General features: G+C 40.4%; 1 protein-coding gene across 2 annotated transcripts in view; it reads left to right on the top strand.

Moving 5' to 3' along the window:
• INPP4A (inositol polyphosphate-4-phosphatase type I A) overlaps nucleotides 1–20,774 on the top strand; it is a 133,288-nt gene that overhangs the window by 41,683 nt on the left and 70,831 nt on the right. For both annotated transcript variants that reach the window (XM_074149348.1, XM_074149356.1), the window contains one exon: nucleotides 10,884–10,943. The gene's annotated coding sequence lies outside the window, so the exon portion shown is untranslated. The remainder of the gene's footprint in view (nucleotides 1–10,883; nucleotides 10,944–20,774) is intronic.

Raw genomic sequence — 20,774 nt, 5'->3', positions numbered from 1 at the left:
GTAAGTGGAGAAGTTAGGGGCGTGAAGAAAATTAAAGCATTTCTCCCAAATTCTTGAAGCTCTGAGGCCTTCAGTAGGAGGAAGCACCTACTCTCTTATTTTACACAAAAGCTACATCGGCAATGATTTATAGCTAGCCTTGCTAAACAGCTGGTGAAGAACTTAAGGGAAATCTAGTCCTGTTATTGAAACTCATTTACATGAATCATCCTTAATATGGGTGATTTTCTGATAGTATTACAGTTTTACCTAATGATCAACCCAAGATGGAGCTCTGCTGTATCAAATAACTGATGTTTACACAGAGTGGAAGATTGTCCATGCACTGAATAATTATTTTTTTCACAAAACATGTTTGCCATATTTTATATGGTGATTTGCTATTTGACATTAGACATTGCAGTATATGAAAAAGCAGCAGTATATTGATGTTTATGTAGTACATCCTTGTGTCACAGAACAACACAGCATTTCTGTTTTCAAATCTTAATTTGAAGAGGAGGGAGGGGAAAAGTTTGAGTTGGTTTTTTTACAGGTTTTTGTTTCTTTTTTTGCATGTTAGAAATAAACCCTTGGAAACTGGAGTTGTATTGGAATAAAATCCTTGCATGTGAGCAGTATGAATAGCACTGTTTGCAATACTGGACCATCTTGTTTGTCAGAGAACTCATCTTTCTATTTGCCTGATTTTTAGAAATGTCAATTTTTATATCAGTTGTTTAGCGGGTCTTTTATTTCTGTATGTGTATACTTCTAGAGGGCATCTGCTTTGTCCCTTTTCCTGTTTTCTGAATGAGTATTCTTGTTTGGATTAGATTTTTTCACCTGGTTTTAAAGAGGAGAAGAAAAGAACTCTTAAATCTTTGTTTATACTGTGTCCTGAAAAGCTCTTCACTTAATCCTGGAACAGTTCAAGCAGGAGGACACAGAGGGAGGTGGTGAACCGTCCTGTTTGCCCGGGAAGGCCTAAAATGTTAGAGGGGCTCCCACCTTATTGCACTGTATGAGGTTTTTTATCACACAGAAAAAGTCACAGTCTCAATTTTTGTCTGTTGAAACCTGTGTATATTCTTGAGCATGTGCTAGTGTAAATAAAGAGTAAAGGGTGCAGCCTATACTGTGAATACAGCAATGATGGTCCTTTCATTTGTCTTCAGGGTCTGTGTTTCCACTTGACTAGTCCTTCATGACTATAGTCACCCTTCCCTGCTCTGGAGTTGGAGCCAGTGTAAGGATGAATATAGTTCATTTTGCTCTGGTTAAATGAGATTATGGCCTGGATTACGATGGCATGTTATTTCTGTCTGAATTCTCCCTGTATTTTATAGGGATGCAGAAATCTGGGATTAGCTCGGTTTTCATTTCAGTTTGATGCTTCATCTTTTAAAGCGGCAGCATACCTCCGAGTCTGCTGTGTAGGCTTAAACGAACAGTACTGAATTGGTAGGTTTGATGTCTCACGTGACTGTGAATTTGACCTTCTGTGTGTTCAGGTGAAACACAGTTTAAAAGGAGTGGGTTCATGATCCTTAATTCAGATTTACTTTTTAGATAAATACTTTCTAGTGCCAGATGGCAGAGTTGCTTACAGGTAGAGGTGAATATCAGAGCATGTCCGTTTCTGCAGGTTATTTGGGCATCAAATCTGATTTTTAAAAAAAGAAAAGAAAGAAAAAAAAGAAGACGACACTGCAATATTCTAGATTGCACTAAGAAGCCAGTAACTTCATCAGGTTCCCTGTGTGTGATAGGTAAGTGTATTTTAAGCTCCAGATTCCTGAAATACAAACTGCTATAGAAGATTTCTTCTGTCTCACTTCTGCTGAGGACATATATGGACCAACATGGTAAAATGTTGATTCTTTTAATGCACATAGAACTATGTGAAAAAAATAATACCATGCTTACAGTGTCTTCTGTTGTTTCAGACAAGCTTGCAAGAAGAGCTCTTTTGAGCTCTGTGTGTTAGTATGGAGGATTTGTATGACAAGGATTGCATCCTGAGTGCTACCGTCACTAAATACAAGCACTGTGGCTGTGAATACATGACATAAAAATGCATGCAGCTGAGCTGGCTAGAATGAGGTCTTTCTGTTATAAACTCTCCCTCAAATGTGGGTGCTTGGGAAAAGTTCATTAAATTATTCTCTGTTCCCGAGATAAGTGGATGACTTTCAACTGTATTTTGGTAAACAGGAGGTAGTGAGTAATAGGAAGAATGTGGCCTTTGTGGCTGTACTTTTCTACATAAGAAAGAGTTCTAATTGTTGTCCCATAGGTTTGTAGACTCATTGCTGAAAACATATTAAAAACACTGATACTTCTACAGGACAGCGATTTTACACAGAAAAGCTGCATGGAAAAGTGACTTTGCCGGCACATATGCAGTGAGGCAGACTTGCAAACTAGACACGAAATGGACCTTGGGAAGAAAGACTAATGGAGAATTAGAGGGGATTCTTCTTCACCTCCTATGAGGTCTGCAGTTCAACTGGGAAATAGAAGAGAATCACAACAAGTTTGATCTCAAATTTATGAATTTCAGTGAAATTTCTTTTGATCTTACATCAGAAAGTAAGTTGAGAGTGCTTACGTTTGCAGACTGGCCATTTTTAGAATTTATAACATAGTGTGAGTAAGCATTCATACTGTCATGTTATTTGCTTTTTCCCAACACTAGGTATTGCTTGTTACTGGTCAGAAGCAAAAGTTTTAAGTTTTAGTCCTAAATTTGTCTTGAAGTGATGTGGTGTCTTATAGAGGATCCTATGAGACACCCTATAGGGCTTTGCCACCTCTACTGAATGTTCACAAACTGTTTGTACAATAGCACTTTCACTAAAATACGTGGTGAATGGAAGTAGCCACTTAAGGGTGTGGGCAATGTTACGGATTAAAGTAAGAAATAGGAGTTGAATTGAAGGGCATTATGTTTGACAGTGTTTAATCCATGGTCTGACGATGTGGTCTCTGGAGTGAAACCACCGCTACTGTTGCAAGAGGTGCTTGAGAGGCTTATTTTGGTGAGCTCCACAAAGCCGTGGCGGGAGGGATCAGAGTGAAATACAGAATTGTGTCCTATGCTACAACCTCAATTTGTCACCTTTATTGCTATATCCTTTATTATTTATCCTTTAAATTATATCCTTTATTGTTGCCTCTCTTTTACCAGCATCTCTTACAATTGAATGCACATGAGTATTATTGCCCTTTTAACTGATACGGTCTGAGAGAGACTGAATAAGTTATCTCAGTGCTCCTCCATAGTGAAACTGCAAATGCCACCCAGCAGTCAGCTCCTGTGGGCCTGAGTAGGCAGAGCGAGACGTGGCTTTGCTGCCTGTGGGCAGGCTGGATTGTGAAGGGCAGAAATGCCTGCAGGTGGGAGGCCGAGGCAGCAACAGTTTCCCTGCCATCCAGCCCCCTTCTCCTCCCCTTCTGCCATGGAAGTCTTGTTTCTGCCAGGTGCTCATGCCCCAGAGAGGAAGGTGGAGGTGTTCCCATTTTGCATGGGGCAGTTGACATGTTTTGATTTTCCCCTTGGAGAAGAGCTCTCTCACAGCCTTTTGAAGATGCCGTGTCATTTCAGTGCATGGGGTTAGGGGAAGGGGTTGAGCACCTTCAGGGCACAGACAACAGTGAATGAGGGGACCTGGTTGAGCATGTGGAAAGATAAACTTCCATTTACACAGGGAGCACTTGAAGGAAGCTGCTGCTTTTGTGCTTGGAAGTGATGGGAGGCTGCTAGCATGTGTGTGTATGTGAACTGAGGAAAGGAAGGGCTTGGCTTCAACACTCACGGTGTCTGAATTTTGACTACCTTGCAAATGCTTTGCCTTTTTTTGTGGGATGCAAGTATTTCCTAATAGCTCAAGAAGAACTGAACATTCTTTTCTGTGCTTATTAGTGGGATTTATATTTCAGATATGCAGACATCCCCACAACCTTTCGTTTAATGGAAAATAAAAAAATGTCACATATGGCCACTGGTAAGATTTTTTTGAGGGGTAGAAACAATTTGTCACACGTAACAATTGCTTCTTTAAAAAGTGGGGCTGTCTTTAAATAGCAATTTTATGTAAAATTTAGCAGAAAGACAAATGGAGGGCAGAACACTTACCAATGTGAAGATCTGCTTAGCTGATATTATATTTGTGATAAGTAGCAGACAGGAACTCGCTAGTAATTTGACTCAATTTGTGTGAAGATTTGATACCTCTTCCTGTCATGAGCAAGATGCACAGGATAAATGGGAAGAGTCGTTCCTTCTGTGCTTCTTAGCACAGTTCTTACTTGTCACTAGTAGCATTTGCAAACCTCTAAAAGGCTTCTAAGAGAAAGAATGGAGGTGGCAAATAGGCATTTGGGAGGGCTGTGCTAGATGAAGAGTGTAATATTTTGCAGCTTTTTTTTTTTTTTTTAAAGTATGACATCTTTCTCAACTTCCCTACAACTTGCACTTTTTTTCCCCCCATTCCTCTGTGATTCATATTTCTGGGACCCAAGAAAACAATGTCTTCACAGTAAACGTGTGACTATTTATATGCAAAAATTAATAATGCAGCCTAGATTTCCCACAGTGTGCTGCACATTTAATGGCTGGAGTGCCCAGTGTCCCAGTTTGCATCAGCTCTCAGGTTGCATTTGAGGGTCCATAAAATGTCTGCATGACAAGATCAGTGCAGTGGATTGCCCTAGAAGGAAAACCCATCTTAATGTTGACATCTCAGGGATTTGTGTAAACTGAACACCTGCATAAAATTGTCATTTGGTTACACTGCATGAAGATAATTTCCACCCATTACTACTTGGATGTTTAGTTTTACAGTGGAATATTATTTAGCCTGAAAGCATAGCCTCCTGTAATAAAAAAAGACCCGGGTGTGTGGGCATTCAGTAGCTAAGAAGAATGTGTCTTACTGTGACACTAATGTACTGAATGAAAGAAGGGAGTGAGAATTTTAGGTACTGGACACCATTCATTTATTGTCATAATATAACAAAACTGTTCAAGTTGATTCACCATCATCCTGGGTGCTCTTCATACACCTCATCTCTTCCGCGTGAGCACATAGTAAAGGGTTGGATTGAACATGCTTGTAGTAACAAACCAGGGCTGCTTCTTAATATTTATAATATAATGTGAAATACAGGATCTACTTGTGCAAACCAGTTTGACCTTGAGACTTTTGTATTTTGTAATCTGTTTCTTGCTTCCCATTTTGCAGGGCAGCAGTCTTTAGCTGAACTGATTTGTGTTGTGTATGTGGTGAAGTTGAGGAACAGACCTAATGTGAGGGCATGCTGTGTGTTCTGGCTCCATGTTCATTCAACCTGGGGAGGTATTGGCGTGTACTATGGTTTTCTTTCCATGAAAATCAGGTACAGAGCAAGGTAAATTGTGGCTGTGCTTCTGCCCAACAAGAAATTGTTACTCATTCAGGAACACAGCCTGGCACTGGGAATGCTAAAGCACTGCTGCAGCCAGTGATACAGTCACATGTGTGTTTTATTTCCTCTCAAGCAGGAGCTGAAAATAGCTGAAAATTTAATGTGAAAGTACAGGTTGCATACATAATGCAAGCAAATCTGAAATAATTCTAGGGAAGTCAGATCAAGACAAGGCAAGTTTCCTCTTTTTCTTTGAGGCATATTTTGTTATGATGGTGACAGCATCTTGTGTAAGTTAGGACCTCAGAAGAGTTGCCACGTTGATCACAGTTATAATTTGCTCAGAATGAAGAGAGTTGATGTTCTTTAAAATCCTCAAGACTGGTATTTCAAAGTGGAGTATATGAGAGAACACTTCAGGAAATCATATGTAGTTTATTAAAAAGTTTAAAGGATGCTACATTTTATTTGCCACAAGGCAAAGGAGAAGATCAGACAGAGCACAGCAGTACACTGAGTATATTCTACCTCCTGTCTGCTTGAGATTTGTAGCAGGGGTCATAACTATCTTGACCTAGAAAAAGAATGTGCTGCCTGGGTTTGTTTGCTGATTATTGGAAACTTGAGCCTTAAAAATATATTTACAGGAAATGTCTTCTGAGCTACATTGGGTCAGACAACAGCTTTGAATGAGCATTAGTTTGCAGCTCTACTGTTATGTGGTTCATCCTTAGCTGCTTGTTCACTGCAGAGGTTCCTGCTCCTCAAATTTGCCAGCATAAACAACAAATATAGTTCTTCCCCAGGTTGGTTCTGTCAGAGTGCTTTGATTTGAATTGTAGCTTTTGCAAACTCTTCTGTTTGCTCTTTTTTTTTTTTCTGTCCAAGTATTTGGTGGGGGTCGGGGGAGGGGAGTTGGGCTTTTGTTGGTTTTTTATGGAAGAACAAGAATTTTAGGTTGTACCAACAAATGCAGTTTTGCTGACAGATAAGGAGGAAGGGAAAAACGAGGACAAGCAATGGGAGGCAGTAGCTTAGATTGGCTCAGCTCACATGGGAATAGAATGTCTGTTGGACTGTGCCTAGATTAAAGGTATCAAAGCTAGCCACTGGGCAAAGTAGCTCTGTTTTTCTTTGTTTAATTGGTGGACAAAATCACACCTGGTGTTATGGGTTGCAGGTACTCTTCAGAGATGTTGACGCCACAATTAATGGCAAAGGAAAAGGGTTGGTTTTTTGTTCCTCTGTGGAGTGATTTAGCTGCTCTCCAGTGAGTGAGAAAGAGGGAAGAAGGGAGCGCAGAGGAGAAAGTAAGGGATTTTCATTAGGAGCATGTACACTCCCCTGTCATGCTTAAGTTTGTTTTGTATCACACTTCAGGGTTCTCCACAGGGAATAGTGTCACATGCTTCGTTTTCTGCAGTATTTAGGAATAATGGCGTGGCAGATTTAATTGAGAGACACTATGGTGGTGGAGTTCTCCACCATTTGTGTGGTAACCCTGGTTGCAAGTACAAGCAATTGGGAGAAAAAAAAGTATCTCACTATATATCATTTCCTTACAGTGAAGGATCTGAATGGCTTTTCAAATCTGGCAGCAAGCACTAAGGCTTGAACTGCCATCATCAGTCAATTGCAAAATGATTTCTATATGGTTTTAATTAAGGAAAAATATTCTATAGTCTTTGAAGAATCTTTTTTTTTCTGTCATCATCATTTCTTAATGCAGGTCTGAGGCAAAACATGCCAAGAAGCTGTTGCTTTGGTGTGGCCTGCAGTAGCGCATTACCACATTCTGCCATGGTCTTACTGCTATTACAGGGCAGTATAATTTAAAAACTATACAATGTAGGGTGAAAAAGAGAGGCTTGATTTGGTGCCTGGTTAGAATCTTTCATATGCAAGTGACATTGGACTCTGGGGATGTACTACTGGTGTTGTGGCCAAGAAGGCCAATGGCATCCTGGGGTGCATCAAGAAGATTGTGGCCAGCAGGCCAAGACAGGTCATCTTCCCCCTCTACTCTGCCCTGGTGAGGCCCCATCTGGAATACTGTGTCCAGTTCTGGGCTACCCAGTTCAAGGAGAGGTAACAGAGGGCTACAAAGATGATTAGGGACCTGGAGCATCTCCCTTACTAGGAAAGGCTGAGGGACTTGGGTCTTTTTAGTCTGGAGAAGAGAAGGCTGAGGGGGGATCTGATCAACACCTATAAATACTTCAAGGGTGGGTGTCAAGAGGATGGGGCCGGTCTATTTTCAGTGGTTCCCAGTGACAGGACAAGAGGTAACGGGCACAAACTTGAACATAGGAAGTTCCATCTGAACAGGAGGAGGAACTTCTTTACTTTGAGGGTGGCAGAGCCCTGGAACAGGCTGCCCAGAGAGGTGGTGGAGTCTCCTTCTCTGGAGACATTCAAAACCTGCCTGGACTGCTCTAGGTGGACCTGCTTTGGCAGGGGGGTTGGACTAGATGATCTCCAAAGGTCCCTTCCAACCTCTATCATTCTGTGATTCTGTATTGTTTTTATGGTTAAAGTAGCACTTTAGTGGTTCTTAATCAGGTACCAAAGCACAGTTGGAGCGCAATTAAGAAATGTGATTGTCTCAAAGAGGAGAACTTACAGGCAGACTCTAGAAATGTAGTTGCAGAACCGAAGTTGCTTTTAGAATGGGGTGCAGATCAGGAGGGCAGAACTTGCTGGGAGATTGGTAGGTAGAAATTGCAGTATTTTTCTAAAAATCTCACCAACAGACTGACTTTAAAACACATGATGCTAAGCTGTGTGATTCTAGCATTGCTTGGCAAAATGGGTGTGACTTCCTGATGGTAGTGAGCAAGGTACCAATATAACTTCCCAGCAGAGAAGCTCCGTGTAGTTACTAGGTTGCATTGTCTCTATTTTACAGACCTGTGAGCTAAGCCACAGAGATGAAAGGGATTGCCTGTGGCGACAGAACTAGTAATTTTTTGTCACAGTATCGTAAATGGGATTTTTAGATTCCTTTATCATCTCTGCCATTTCAATTTCTTAATTTTAAGTGAAATGAATAATAACTGACCAGGTTTAAGTATTTGTATTAAATGTCCTGAAGGTGGTGCAGTATATTATGGGGTTATAATGTAGCAGGTCCATTGTATCAGACCTTGATCTTGTGACTGTGGCTGGCTGTGACTTGCTTTGTGAGTAGTTTTCATGGTGCCTGGGAGCTTTCACAATACGTGCCTTGCTTTTAGAATGAAAAAAGAAAAAATAACTGTACTAAGTAAGTTATAAAGGATACCAAATTGAAGATTTTTGTTCCTGCACTGAATTTACCAAAATAAAAAATACTTAAAATAGTAAATGACTTTGCCAAAAACTATTATATATCACATTTAACCCTGAAAAGAGCTCCACATAATGTCAGATGTCTCTGTCCTCATTTGAGGAACTCTCCAAAAGCCAGGGTAAGTAAAATGTGTTGTAACTTCTCATCTGAACTGACAGTCGTAGAAGTGAACTTCAAGTTTGTTCTGCCTTCACCCTGGACAGTGAAAGGAGAAGAAAACTTGAACAACTTTCACTTCTGTGAAGAGGTATTGTTTTGTAAGAAATTTTAGATGCTTTGCTGATGAGTACATAGAAGCATAGGGTTGGATGGAGTTTCCCAAGTTGTTAAGTCTAATCTTAATGGTGGCATAATGCTCCTTTTATAAGGACACCAACTTTTTCCTTGGATAAACTAGCTTTCTTGGTTGCTGTTATTCCAGTTAGGTTAGTTATTTTGTTAACTTCCCTTTGATCTTAAAGCTTTTTCACCTGTCTGGTGTTTAGCCTTCGTCATGTATTTCTGGAGAGCAAATTGTAACCCATCTCAGGCTCCACTTTGCTGAGCTTAGCACTTTTTTGGGCTGCTCTGAGGAGGCTGGCTTTTGGTTGTCCTCATAAGCCTTTCTCTACATGTGTTACAGACTGAGATGAGCAGTACTTAGCTTGTTGTAGCCAGTGTTCCTGACTCAGTCTCCATGCTGCTGTTTATAGTGACAAGAGCACATTGGCTGGTATATCCTAATGCAGTATCTGCCCTTGTTGTGGCTGCATTGTGTGACACAGAGGTCTTCCTTCTTCTTGGCTTTTCTCAGCTGATAAACTCCCAATTTGTTGCGGAAGTTCTTGTTAGTCTGTAGTGTGTCATTTTGTCTTAGTGCTTTTTAACTTCATCTTATTTCTTTTTCTTCAGACTTGGTTCTTCTTTGATAGTTGATAATATTTACTCACAGCACTGTAAACTGATGAATTGCATCTTAATTACTGCATCACAACTCTGAACAGTTTGCTTTATGTATGAATTTTCCCTGAATTTCATGTTTTAAGGGAGGTTTTGCTTATGACTGATGAGTATATTTTTCTGTGAATTAAAGTTTTAGCTTTCTTAATCCTATTGTGTATGTTTATGTATTTACCCTGTCTATATGTTTACTAGGGAACTATCTTCTCCATGTAGGAACCTGTTGCCTTGGCACAGTTTTGTGGTACCACTGTCAAAGATTTCTAACATGCCTAAGAAAGCCGTGGCTTTTTCAGGTTAAAGTTAACCTTCATATCTAGCTGCCTTACTTTCGTGCCATGTGGATTGTGTATCTGTTTGACAAATGAAATTGGATAAGGATTCTGGACTGACTGATTTATGGGATAAAATGTGCTGGGAAATGTCTTGATTTTACTTCTTGAAGGGGAAAAAAACCATTAAGATGCCTATTGCTTATGTGTGATAAGTGATATTGGTATGGCCAAGGGCACTATGTTCCATGTCACAATGGAAGAGCTATGGGTGTCGGCAGCAAGAAATGAAACTCTTGAATCTGTCTGCTAGTGGCATCTGAATTCAGTCTGGATCTGCAAGAAGTAAAAATTGCTTAGGGGGCTAGGTTCAGTTGTTAGCATTTCTGTTTTATGGAGCATCCTCTTGGGAAAGTAGTTGCAGTGCCATGTGGTGACCCCAGCACTGACTGCAGCTGGAATAAGCGGACAAGACAAGGTAGCCGAGTTGAGAAGCTGTGCTGGGAGAGAGCTTGATTGTTGCTGGTGACATGAAGTAGCTACTTTATTGAGCTTCTTATACTGTAACTGCATTGAGATTTTTACAGATTTAATAGAAAATTATTTTCATTAAATGCATTGTATTTTCATTAATATAGTAGAAGGGAGATACACATCACAGTCCTTAAGTGTAAAATGTTACAGTAACAGTACCTGATTCTGAAATTTCTCTTTTGGCTTTATTCTTGTGTTCTCTTTCCTCTGAACTGATCCACAGTCCAGATTCCGTTTCAAATGGTAAAGGAGCTGTTACAAAATATTAACAGTCTGCATTTTTTACAGATTTTTAGTTATTTTTTTAAAATGTTCCCGTATTTATTACTTTCCCCAAAAATGTTTTTCCTGTACTACTAGCCTGTTTATTTGTATCCATTCAGTCAGAAACATTTTGTCCTTTTTGTGTCTTTCAGGCTTTATTAAAAAAGAACTGGATGCACATGCTGAATTTCATCAGTGAAAGATGGAGTAAGGTAATATAATTTTAGTGATTGCTACTATAATGTGTGATGATCTGTGGATACTGAATGCAAGGGTTCAAAGATTAAATAAATTAGAGGCAGACAAAGCAAAAGGAACTTCAGCTTCAGAAATAATGCAGTGTTGATAAGTTCCCACATTATAGTATTGGTGGCATGCTTACCCTATGCTTTGTACTATGGCCAGAGGGTTTTTATTATCATTGGGTGCCTTGTCCACAGAGGCTCAGGTAGGTCATTAGCTAGGGGCAGTGTGATTTGTTCATCTTTGAACAAGTGATGTGTTTCTGGAAAAGTGTGAAATTTAAAGTACAGCCTATGCTGAAAGACCGATATTTGTCACCTGTTTCCACCATAAAAGCAAACCGGTACTGGTACTGTAAAGAACTGCTGGTTCTTTAATTTTCCTCCCTTGAACGTCCTGAGCCAACAGAAATGGAGAAAAGCAGGTCTGCCTTTGTTGTAATTCAATATTGCTGTAGCATAGACCAATATCCTTCAGGACGGGAACTGAATCCTTGTTTGTGAAGTTGGACACTTCACAAACATTTGTCAAATATTTAGTTCTCCACAGTGAAAGAGCTACTTCATGTGCTGTAATGTGGCAGAGGGCAGAGGCTGATGGTCACATTACTAGGCCCTGAGAGATGAATGCGTGTCCTGGTGGGGTTCCTGTTAGCAGAAGACTGTTGCGAGAAGACTCTTCCCCACTTGTTTCCAAGCTAAGTTCAGTAATAGGACTCCTCTTCCTTCCTGTGGCTGGAGCAGCTGTTCATGGGCCATTATGTTGGGGTGACCAGCTGCACCTGGCTTTTGGGATTTCAGAGGGTAAGAGAAGTTGTGGCACACATGCTGGTGATGTGTGGGATATGGCCTTAACCGCAAGGCAGTATGAAGCAGATGCCAATCAAATTGAGTCTTCTGGTAGAGGCAGGTTTTGCTGGTCTGGGAATAGGAGGCAGTGAGAGATAAAGCGTGATGCTCATGGTCACATGTGACATGGTCATGTGAATAATAGTGCAGAAATTGAGGGGGAACCCTCAGTCTCCTTATCTCTGACAGCCCTCAGTGCCCTTTTACAGAGTTCAGGAAAGAATGAATGTTGAAGTAGAGTCAGTAGTGAACAGTATACTTCTCTGAGATGTTTTTCCCCAACTCCTGCTAAGGGAGAACAAGCTCGTCTATAAGATCAAGCAGACAGAGTCAGCAAATGTACTTTCTCATGCAGCATTTCTTTTCTCGTATCGGATGTGTGTCTTAATGCAGTCTGAGGATCAATTACTGAAAAGTCCTGAGAGGTCTGCTGCCATGATTGTGCCTACGTCTGATATTAAAACAAGTGCTTGATACAATGGACTGGATTATTTAACTGGGGTGAAATGGAATACAGTGCACAACAGGATGCTCTGGGGGCTTATGTGTAATTTTTTCTTTTCACCATCTTGAACCGTTCAGTGAAGAATAACTTGGGAATCAGGCATGCACTTACGGATATTTCTCGATCCCAAGAAGGCAGGGATGAAGTTGCCAGCAGCAAATTAGTGTTGCCGGATCCTGTAGCTAGCTTTACTGTGACTTAAAAGGAATTGCAGTAATTCTAGTCATTCATACTATCTTTCTTTCTTCTATTAATCATTGTCTGCATTGGAAAGGATATGCCTGGGGCAATCCTGCATCTCCATCCAGTTCAGTGTTGCTTCTCGCTGAAGAAATTAAAAAAGAATTGTCATTCTTCCCCAAGACAGCTATGTCTTCTCCCCCGTGGGGTCTGTCTCCACACTTTCAAAGAAATCTGTAACAATAGAGGGGGAAAACAGCATTTGGGGCTCCCCTACAGGGATAGCATATCATCCTAATTAAGTGTTTCCTAAATATGGCCCTGGCTGTGCAATCAACTCCATATAGACAGATCCCACTACTCATTTGAAGCTTGGTGTTAGATTAGGTCTGGAGAGAATATAGGAAAGAAAGAGAAGAGAATGCCACTCACTTTTGTTTGGCTGCTTGCTTGGTATTTTGGTGCATATTTTCTTTCAACTGATTTCGATTTAGTGGCTTCTTCATTAAAAGTCAAACTCAGTGTTGCATATGTAAAGCTCCACATAACTTTTTTTGATTGCGGCTCCTTATTGTGTGTGTATAAAATGGAGTTTATCTCCAGTGGCACCCTTTTAAGTAGCAGTCCCTGCTTTCTCTTCAGTCACTTCTCTGGGTGACTTCTCCAGGAAATGTGCCCTGCTAAAGCACATACTGGTATAGCTGATGAATGGATAAACCGCATGAGTGACTGACTAAGGAGAGGTAATTGCTATTAGCACAGCAAACTGCTTTATAATTGTTGCTGTTAGTTTTTACTGCAAGTTTGCTGTCTGCTTTTACAGTTTGTTTTTTAACAAAACCCATCATTCACTAGTTTTTCCCTTCCCCTCTTGCTTTTCCCTTCTCCTCTTGCTTTTCCCTTCTTGCCAGTTTGTAAAGCATATTAAAATGCAGAGCAGGCCATGTGTCAATGCATGGCTGTGTTAAATACGCAGTGATCCTGTTTCTTAGACCATCACGTTCATCATCCTCTTAGTGATAGATCGATTGCATGCACCGTGCCGGGTTGGTATGTATAATTGTGTAACTACATGTGTAGTTACTGCATAATGTGAGACACTTGGCCTTTCAATAATATTCTATATTCCATTTGGTGTTTTTCTGACTCTGCTGATTCTAGTCTGCAGAGTTAACCATAACTTTAGCAGTGAAGACAAAGATGAAGGACTGAGTTTGAATAATATCTTAAATGAAGGCATAATCAGATTGAGTAGAGCCTGAATGCAGGGAGAGGGACAGAAAGAAGGGTAAGAGGACATGATGGTACATAGCTAAAGAGAACATCTGTAGAGGACACAGTCAGGGAGAAGGCGGCAGCAGAATTTCAGCTGTTTTAACTGTCTGGAGATTACAACAATCTGTGGGTTATTACTTTGTTTCTTTTTTTACAAGTATTTAACCTGCATTATGTTCTGTGCAAACACAAGAGTAAATTAAGGGGATTTCTGGAATTAAATGTTACTCTTACATCAAGGCATTTAAAGTGTTAGGAACATTATCCTATCCAAGCTAACATTCAATTCAGTAATATATTCACTTTACTCCTGTGTTCGCATTTTAATTATGATGCTGTTACAGTGTTTAAATTACAAAATGTCCAGTACCTAATTGTTAATAATCTCAGCATTATCCTTGGGAGATACATAGATGAACTACTACAGAATCATTATGGGGCTTTCAGGAATAATTGTTTCACTAAAACATACTGAGAGGATTAACACTTGTACATCTGAACCGTCTAAACCAACCTTCAAAACCAGCTGCCTGCCTTCCTACTTTCATTCTTGGAAACTTTGCATATGGATCACTTCCTACTTCCAGGGGTATTTTTCATATAGCTAGGAAGGTAAGATAGGGAGTGACCATGCAGGTCCTCAAGTCCAGACTTCCACACATCAAAAGGTCAGGACTGTGCAGTACAAACCCTTGCCAACTCTCTGTATGGTCTCTAAGGCCAGGTGGAATACAATAGCTTGAAGCACTGTAATAAAAGGCAAAAATCTGCAGTGGTAGTATGCCTCAGACTAGGGCATTGCTAGCCTGCTGGTCTCTGCAGACTAAACAGCAGAAAAGGCTCCAAGTTATTTTTAGCTTTAGTGCATGATTTTTCATAACTTTTGGGATGGCAGGGCAGATGGACTTTAAATACCTGAGGTAAAATTTTCAAATACGTGTCTTTAATCTGAACTCAGATGTCTCTTACAGTAAAAGTCCTTTGTAGACACTGAGCACCTGAACCCCTTCAGAGAGTCACAGAATGATATGGGGTTGGAAGGGATCTCTGGAGTTCATCTAGTCCAACCCCCCTGCCAAAGCAGGTCCACCTAGAGCAGGTTGCACAGGAATATGTCCAGGAGGGTTTTGAGGCAGGTCCACCTAGAGCAGGTTGCACAGGAACATGTCCAGGCGGGTTTTGAATGTCTCCAGAGACTCTACCACCTCACCTCAGCACAAAAACTTTTCCAGATGTAGCATGCTTGAGTGACCCAACAAATCAGAAAGTCTACATGAACATATTCAACTGTTTGTGAATATAAAAAATTGTACTGAATGATAGGAATCTAAGGTACTGAGCAGCTCTTAAAGAGGCTTGTATAACAGAAGCGTCTCAGAGTCACACTACGATTTCCCATATCAAGTTAAACAAGGGCCCTAGCTATATGTTGCTGTATATCTTGTGGTGTTGGGGTCTCGGGAGCTTTCAGGAAGTCTTGGGCATTTTACATATTGTTTCACATAGCATTTTGTAATCTTAGAAGAAGCATCTGGTTTTTTGCATCTCTCATATTCTGAAAGCAGTCAGACTTTCTGACTGTCAGAGTGACTTTTTAAATTGCTGTATTGTGAATTGCCAAACTGGGAATTTCTTAAATGTACCTTTTATTTATGTGTAATTATAGATCCTTTACTAAGATTTTTTTAGAGGATTTTTATTACTTGATACTATTGAATGTTATATATCTAAGGAAATAAAAAATGCCATCTAGGCAACTTCAGGCTCGTTAATTTGACTTTAATAACCTTAGAAAATTTTTGAAGGCATGAATAATTAAAGACACGGGAGTAGAGTGGAAGGAGGATGAAACACAATCTATTTTGCTAAGACAGGTCATGTCAGACTGACCTAGTATTTTTTTTAATAAGAAAGTAGTTTTTCTAGAAAAAGAAAAAATGTGCTAGATCTGGTCTCTTTGGATTCTACTGAACCATTTAACGTGGTGCTGCATCAAAATTACTGTTCAACGTGGAGGAAGATTAGGTTAGTGTAAGAACAGTGTAAATAAACACAAAGAACTGGCACAAATAGAGACAACAGGAGGTAGATATGAGATTAATTATTCTTTGGGAGTTGATTTGTTTAGTTTTCTTGAGGCTTTGTTGTTGTCGAGTTGATTTTGTTGTCATGCTGTATTGAAAGCAGGCTGTTGAAATTTGCTGATGGGAGGAGGACATTAATTTCCAGTATACGGTTTTAGATGGAATTACTATACAATTAATTGTACAATTGGGTAATACTAAAGGGGTGGAATTCAACACAGCAAAGTGTCAGGCCACACACTGGCAGGAATTCACTTACTGAGTTTAACCTTGGTGTCAAAATTAGCAGTCTAAATTCTTATATAATCAGTGGAAAGAGGTAGATTTTTAATTAGGCACCCAACTCCTGCCTCTCTCTCTTGACTGTTAACTGAGCCTAGGCACGTGACTCTGGCATCTGTGCTGAATGCCTGAAATTGGATGGTCCTACAGCCTCAGCTTAGGAAGTAGTGCAACAACTTTTCCTACAAACAGGGAGTTCAACAATGGGACACTTCGAAGGAGAAAGGCCTATGTGAGGGTAAGTGGGTTTGAGTTTGTCTCTAGTCTGTCAGTTTGACCCCATCATGAAAGTGATGGATGGGATCAAGGGAAGTGTCAGGAGAGGTATTTTCAATTGAAGGAGGGCACCTCATCTGGGTGCATCCAGGCTGGGACCTGATCTGGAATAAATGTGCAACACTTCTTGAAATATCCAAGAAACTTCAGCTCAGTATGTATCAGATGCAGAGAAAAGCTGCAGGGATGATCAAAGGAAATATGTTACAAGAGTAGACTGAAACAGCTGTGTTGGATACGTCAGGAAGACTAGCAAAATGGGAAATGTAATTGCTGCAGCTATGCTGCTGGAGTCATGGGGAGCTTTGGAATATGACTGGTATCAGCTAGGTGATAGCTAACAAGCAGGATGTCTCTAGTCCATCAGAGGACTAATGAAAGTATATGTGTAATGGTGTGGTATTGTAGGAAGGTTATGATACAGAAACAGAAATGTCCACATGTATGCTCTAAAGGTGGCGTGAACTGAGTATATGGTGCTTCTTAGTGATTGGAGTTTGTGTGTATGCCTAGCATATAGATGAAATATTTAACCGACACAAATAGGCATAGTGATAATCCCATGATATATGACAGTAGTCAGTAGGAGAATACTTGATGTATGTTTAAGGAAGAGCTTAAAGATCTATGTAGAGCAATGATTGCTTGGATTCTTTGCAATGATTGCTTGGATTCTTTGGACTTAGGCTGTTTGGCAGCTCGTGCTTTTTGATCACTCCTATACAGTGTGAGACTTGCTATCTACTGCGTTGCCCTGCAGTTTCCCTGCACTGCATAGGGAAAGCTGTGTGATAAATGAGGCGTCAAGTGAATTTGTAGGGCTGGACAAAAGCGTGTTAAGTTTAGCTTATGACAAAGACACTCTTAGAAGCAGACTACTGGGCAGCAAACTCATGACCGGTGAGAGAAAAGCTTGCTCTGAAGTGAAAATTGTGAAGACCCCTGATGTGTCTATAGTGACAAATGATGGGTGCAGTACTTACAGTCAGTGACAGCCCTTGCCCCAGATATCTCCTTAGTTTGACAAATGCTTCAACTTTTAACTGTGTGTTCCTGAAGAACTGCCCTTTGCCTAGATGCTAGTTTATCCCAACACCAGGTTTGAAAAGGAGCTAATTCTTTCAGCAAGGGTGAGTAATGTGCTTTCTGCTCTGTTGCAAATCCTGAGTTGCTCTAAATGGCTTTATCAGCTATTAAGACATCGGGTCATTCTTTATCAGAATTACCTGTAAAATAACAGGAGGAAAATGCCACAATGAGAAACCTTTTTAATGTATTTCTGGCAATGCTATATTTAGTTCTCTAGTTATTTGTTTATTAATAAGTGCTTAGCGTGTGTTTCTGAGGTTTTTAAGTGCCTAGCAGAATATCAGGAGAGAATAGTATGACTTCTCTTTTTTTCTTTTTTTTTTTTCTGCTTCCTAATTAATCATTACATAGTGGTACTAAGTAGTTATTGTTCTGTGGTAAAAACAATTATGTGATGATCTCACAGTCCTTACTTGGAAAATTGCCAGAGTAAAGAAAAAACACTGTTTATGGACTGAATTGTCAATAGTTTGGAAGGGGGGTTTTCTGTTGGAAACAGTGCTTTGAATGACAGTCTGAGAGGATGGATGGCAAGGAGGGAGGACTGAGAAGATAAGAGTGAAAATGTGTGAGTGCTTTTTCAGGTGTGTTGTTTATTAGAGTCATAGTCAACTCTGTTAAGTACAGAATCTGTCCTAGTTTAGGTTTGGCAGTTTTTCTATATTCTGGGTTTTATTTAGTACAAAGTCATGTTTTACTGGCTAGTAAACTGGGGTTTTAATTTGACAATCTGTCTGAGCCTCTTTCTGAGAGACAACACTTGGAGCATCTCAGGCCTGCATGGCTGTCACTTAAAAGGATGCCCATAAAAACTGGAAGAATGTCACTTGAAGAGGTTTCTGGAGGAGAAAAAATTATCAGGGAGGGACTTCTGCCTCTAAGTTTCAGGAAAAAGGCATCTTGCACTCCTATTGAGGAAGAAAAAGAAATAGAGGAATTTCTAGCAAACCTTTCTGTCCTATAAACAATTGGTTTTTTTGTAGGGGATGGAGGAAATGAAGTGCAAATGAAGAGCCAAATGAAGAATAGTGTCAGGTTTGGAATACTTCCCTGCTCTGCCCAAGAACTGTTGTAGATCGTTATTAAGCATGAGGTGCTGGAGTGCAAATTTAATCCTGTTTCATAGTCTCTTAAAATAGCTCTTTAAAAGTCAGAAAGAATTACCTTTTGAAGGTTCCTATCCCTCTGTACTCAGTTCTAACTAGTTGCCTATTTTGCTTAACTTCAGTACTGTTCAGTGAAGTGAATCCCATCCAAAGAGTATATACATCTTGCCTAACCTTTTCATAGCATGGTGTTTAGTCAAGGTAAAGCCTGTCCTTGTGATTTGTTCACATAGATTCTTAAACAATAATAAAAAATGAAATATTTTTGTACAATTAAATAGGGTCTATGTGAACTGTATCTCTGCTGAACCGTATGCAGTACAAGAGAGAAGATTGTTTCAACCTACTTGAACGTTTCTGTCATGATACTTTTCATAGTGTATTTTCTGTTTGGATAGATTGTATGCTATAAAAACTAAAAATAAAATGTGCCAAGGTATTCTGGGAGGTTGTAGGCAAGCATGACAGAGAGAATATTAATTTCTTCTTCAAAAGTGTTTATGCTAATTTTGCTTTGAAACAAAAATATATTCATTTGGGAATATTTATGTTCAAGATTTTTCTGTAATTTCCATATTAAAAAAAAAAATCTTAGTGGAGCTCCTGCTAGGCTTTAACCCCAGAAATGTCTTAAAACACAAAGATGAGGTAGTCTAAAAGATGTATTGTGGCTCAGGCCTTTATGAGAGCTTACTCTCCTTGAAAGCACTTAAAAAATAGGCTGTCTGAAACTGTACTTTATTGTTGAATTTTTGCCCATGTTAACATGAGCAAACAATGAAAAAGAATAAAAATGTGTTGCTCAGCTGTTAAGACCAAGCTATTTTTAGTGGAACATTTGAGCATTGATCTGGTGTTTCTGAAAGGAGGCATTTTCACCGTGATAGTGCATGTTCATGTTGGTGACCTTCCTTTAGGCAAATCTGCTGTGATTTGGGATAAAGTGGTTTTTGGACCTGTCCCAGGCAGCTGCCAAATACTCTCAAACATTCAAAGTGGAAGTGTAGAGAAAAATGGCTGTGGGGAGGAGACTCCAGCTGTGTAAAGCTACATATTTGGTAGAGTATCTAAACATCTTGGATAGCGGGGTTTCCACCGCTTTGGTTGGGAGCTTCATTCCATAAACCTGGAGATCTCCACCTTCAGATGTTGGGTGAGTTGTTGGTTTTTTTTGTTATTCAGCTGGCAATCTCTTCTTTGTTAATTTCATCCCATAAGGGAGACAGGCTCCATTTAATAAATATTCCCATTAATGCAGACAGATAGCATAGTCTTCCATGAAGACTGTTAGCACTTGATGAACAAGGCTTGACTTAAGAAGCTAATCTTGTTTGAACCAAGGCACCAACTGTGATTTTTATGGGTGGTGGGAGGGAGAGCACCCACTGTGAGCTACCTTTTGTTGATTTTCCTTTTTTAAAGGTCATCATTGGGCTTTAAGGTGTGGGGTAAAGATCTTGTCTTCAGTCTAGAGAGAGGGGAAACTTTTTCTCTAGCTAAACTACCACAGAAACTAAAGGAGAACACTCCTGAAGTATTTTTAACCCCTTTATTCATAAACATCTTTGTTTATGAAAACCTTTATTCATAACATCTTTGTCGGTGACATGGACAGTGGGATAGAGTGCACCCTCAGCAAGTTTGCTGATGACACCAAGCTCGGTGGCGCAGTTGACACGCTGGAGGGAAGGGATGCCATCCAGAGGGACCTAGACAGGCTGGAGAGGTGGGCTCGTGCAAATTGCATGAAGTTCAACCAAGCCAAGTGCAGGGTCCTGCACCTGGGACGTGGCAACCCCAGGCACAAATACAAGTTGGGTGGAGAATGGCTGGAGAGCAGCCCCGAGGAGAAGGACTTGGGAGTGCTTATGGATGAGAAGCTCAACATGAGCAGGCAGTGTGCACTGGCAGCCCAGAGAGCCAACCGTGTCCTGGGCTGCATCAGGAGAAGTGTGGCCAGCAGGTCTCGCGAGGTGATTCTGCCCCTCTACTCTGCGCTCGTGAGACCCCTCCTGGAGTACTGTGTCCAGCTTTGGAGTCCTCAACACAGGAAGGACATGGACCTGTTGGAACGGGTCCAGCGGAGGGCCACGAGGATGATCAGAGGGATGGAGCACCTCTCCTATGAAGACAGACTGAGAGAGCTGGGGTTGTT

Source organism: Numenius arquata, chromosome 1, assembly GCF_964106895.1.
Source record: "Numenius arquata chromosome 1, bNumArq3.hap1.1, whole genome shotgun sequence".
Taxonomy (NCBI): Eukaryota; Metazoa; Chordata; class Aves; order Charadriiformes; family Scolopacidae; genus Numenius; species Numenius arquata.
Note: the sequence above shows the minus strand (reverse complement) of the source record. Positions and strands in the feature narration are given on the sequence as shown.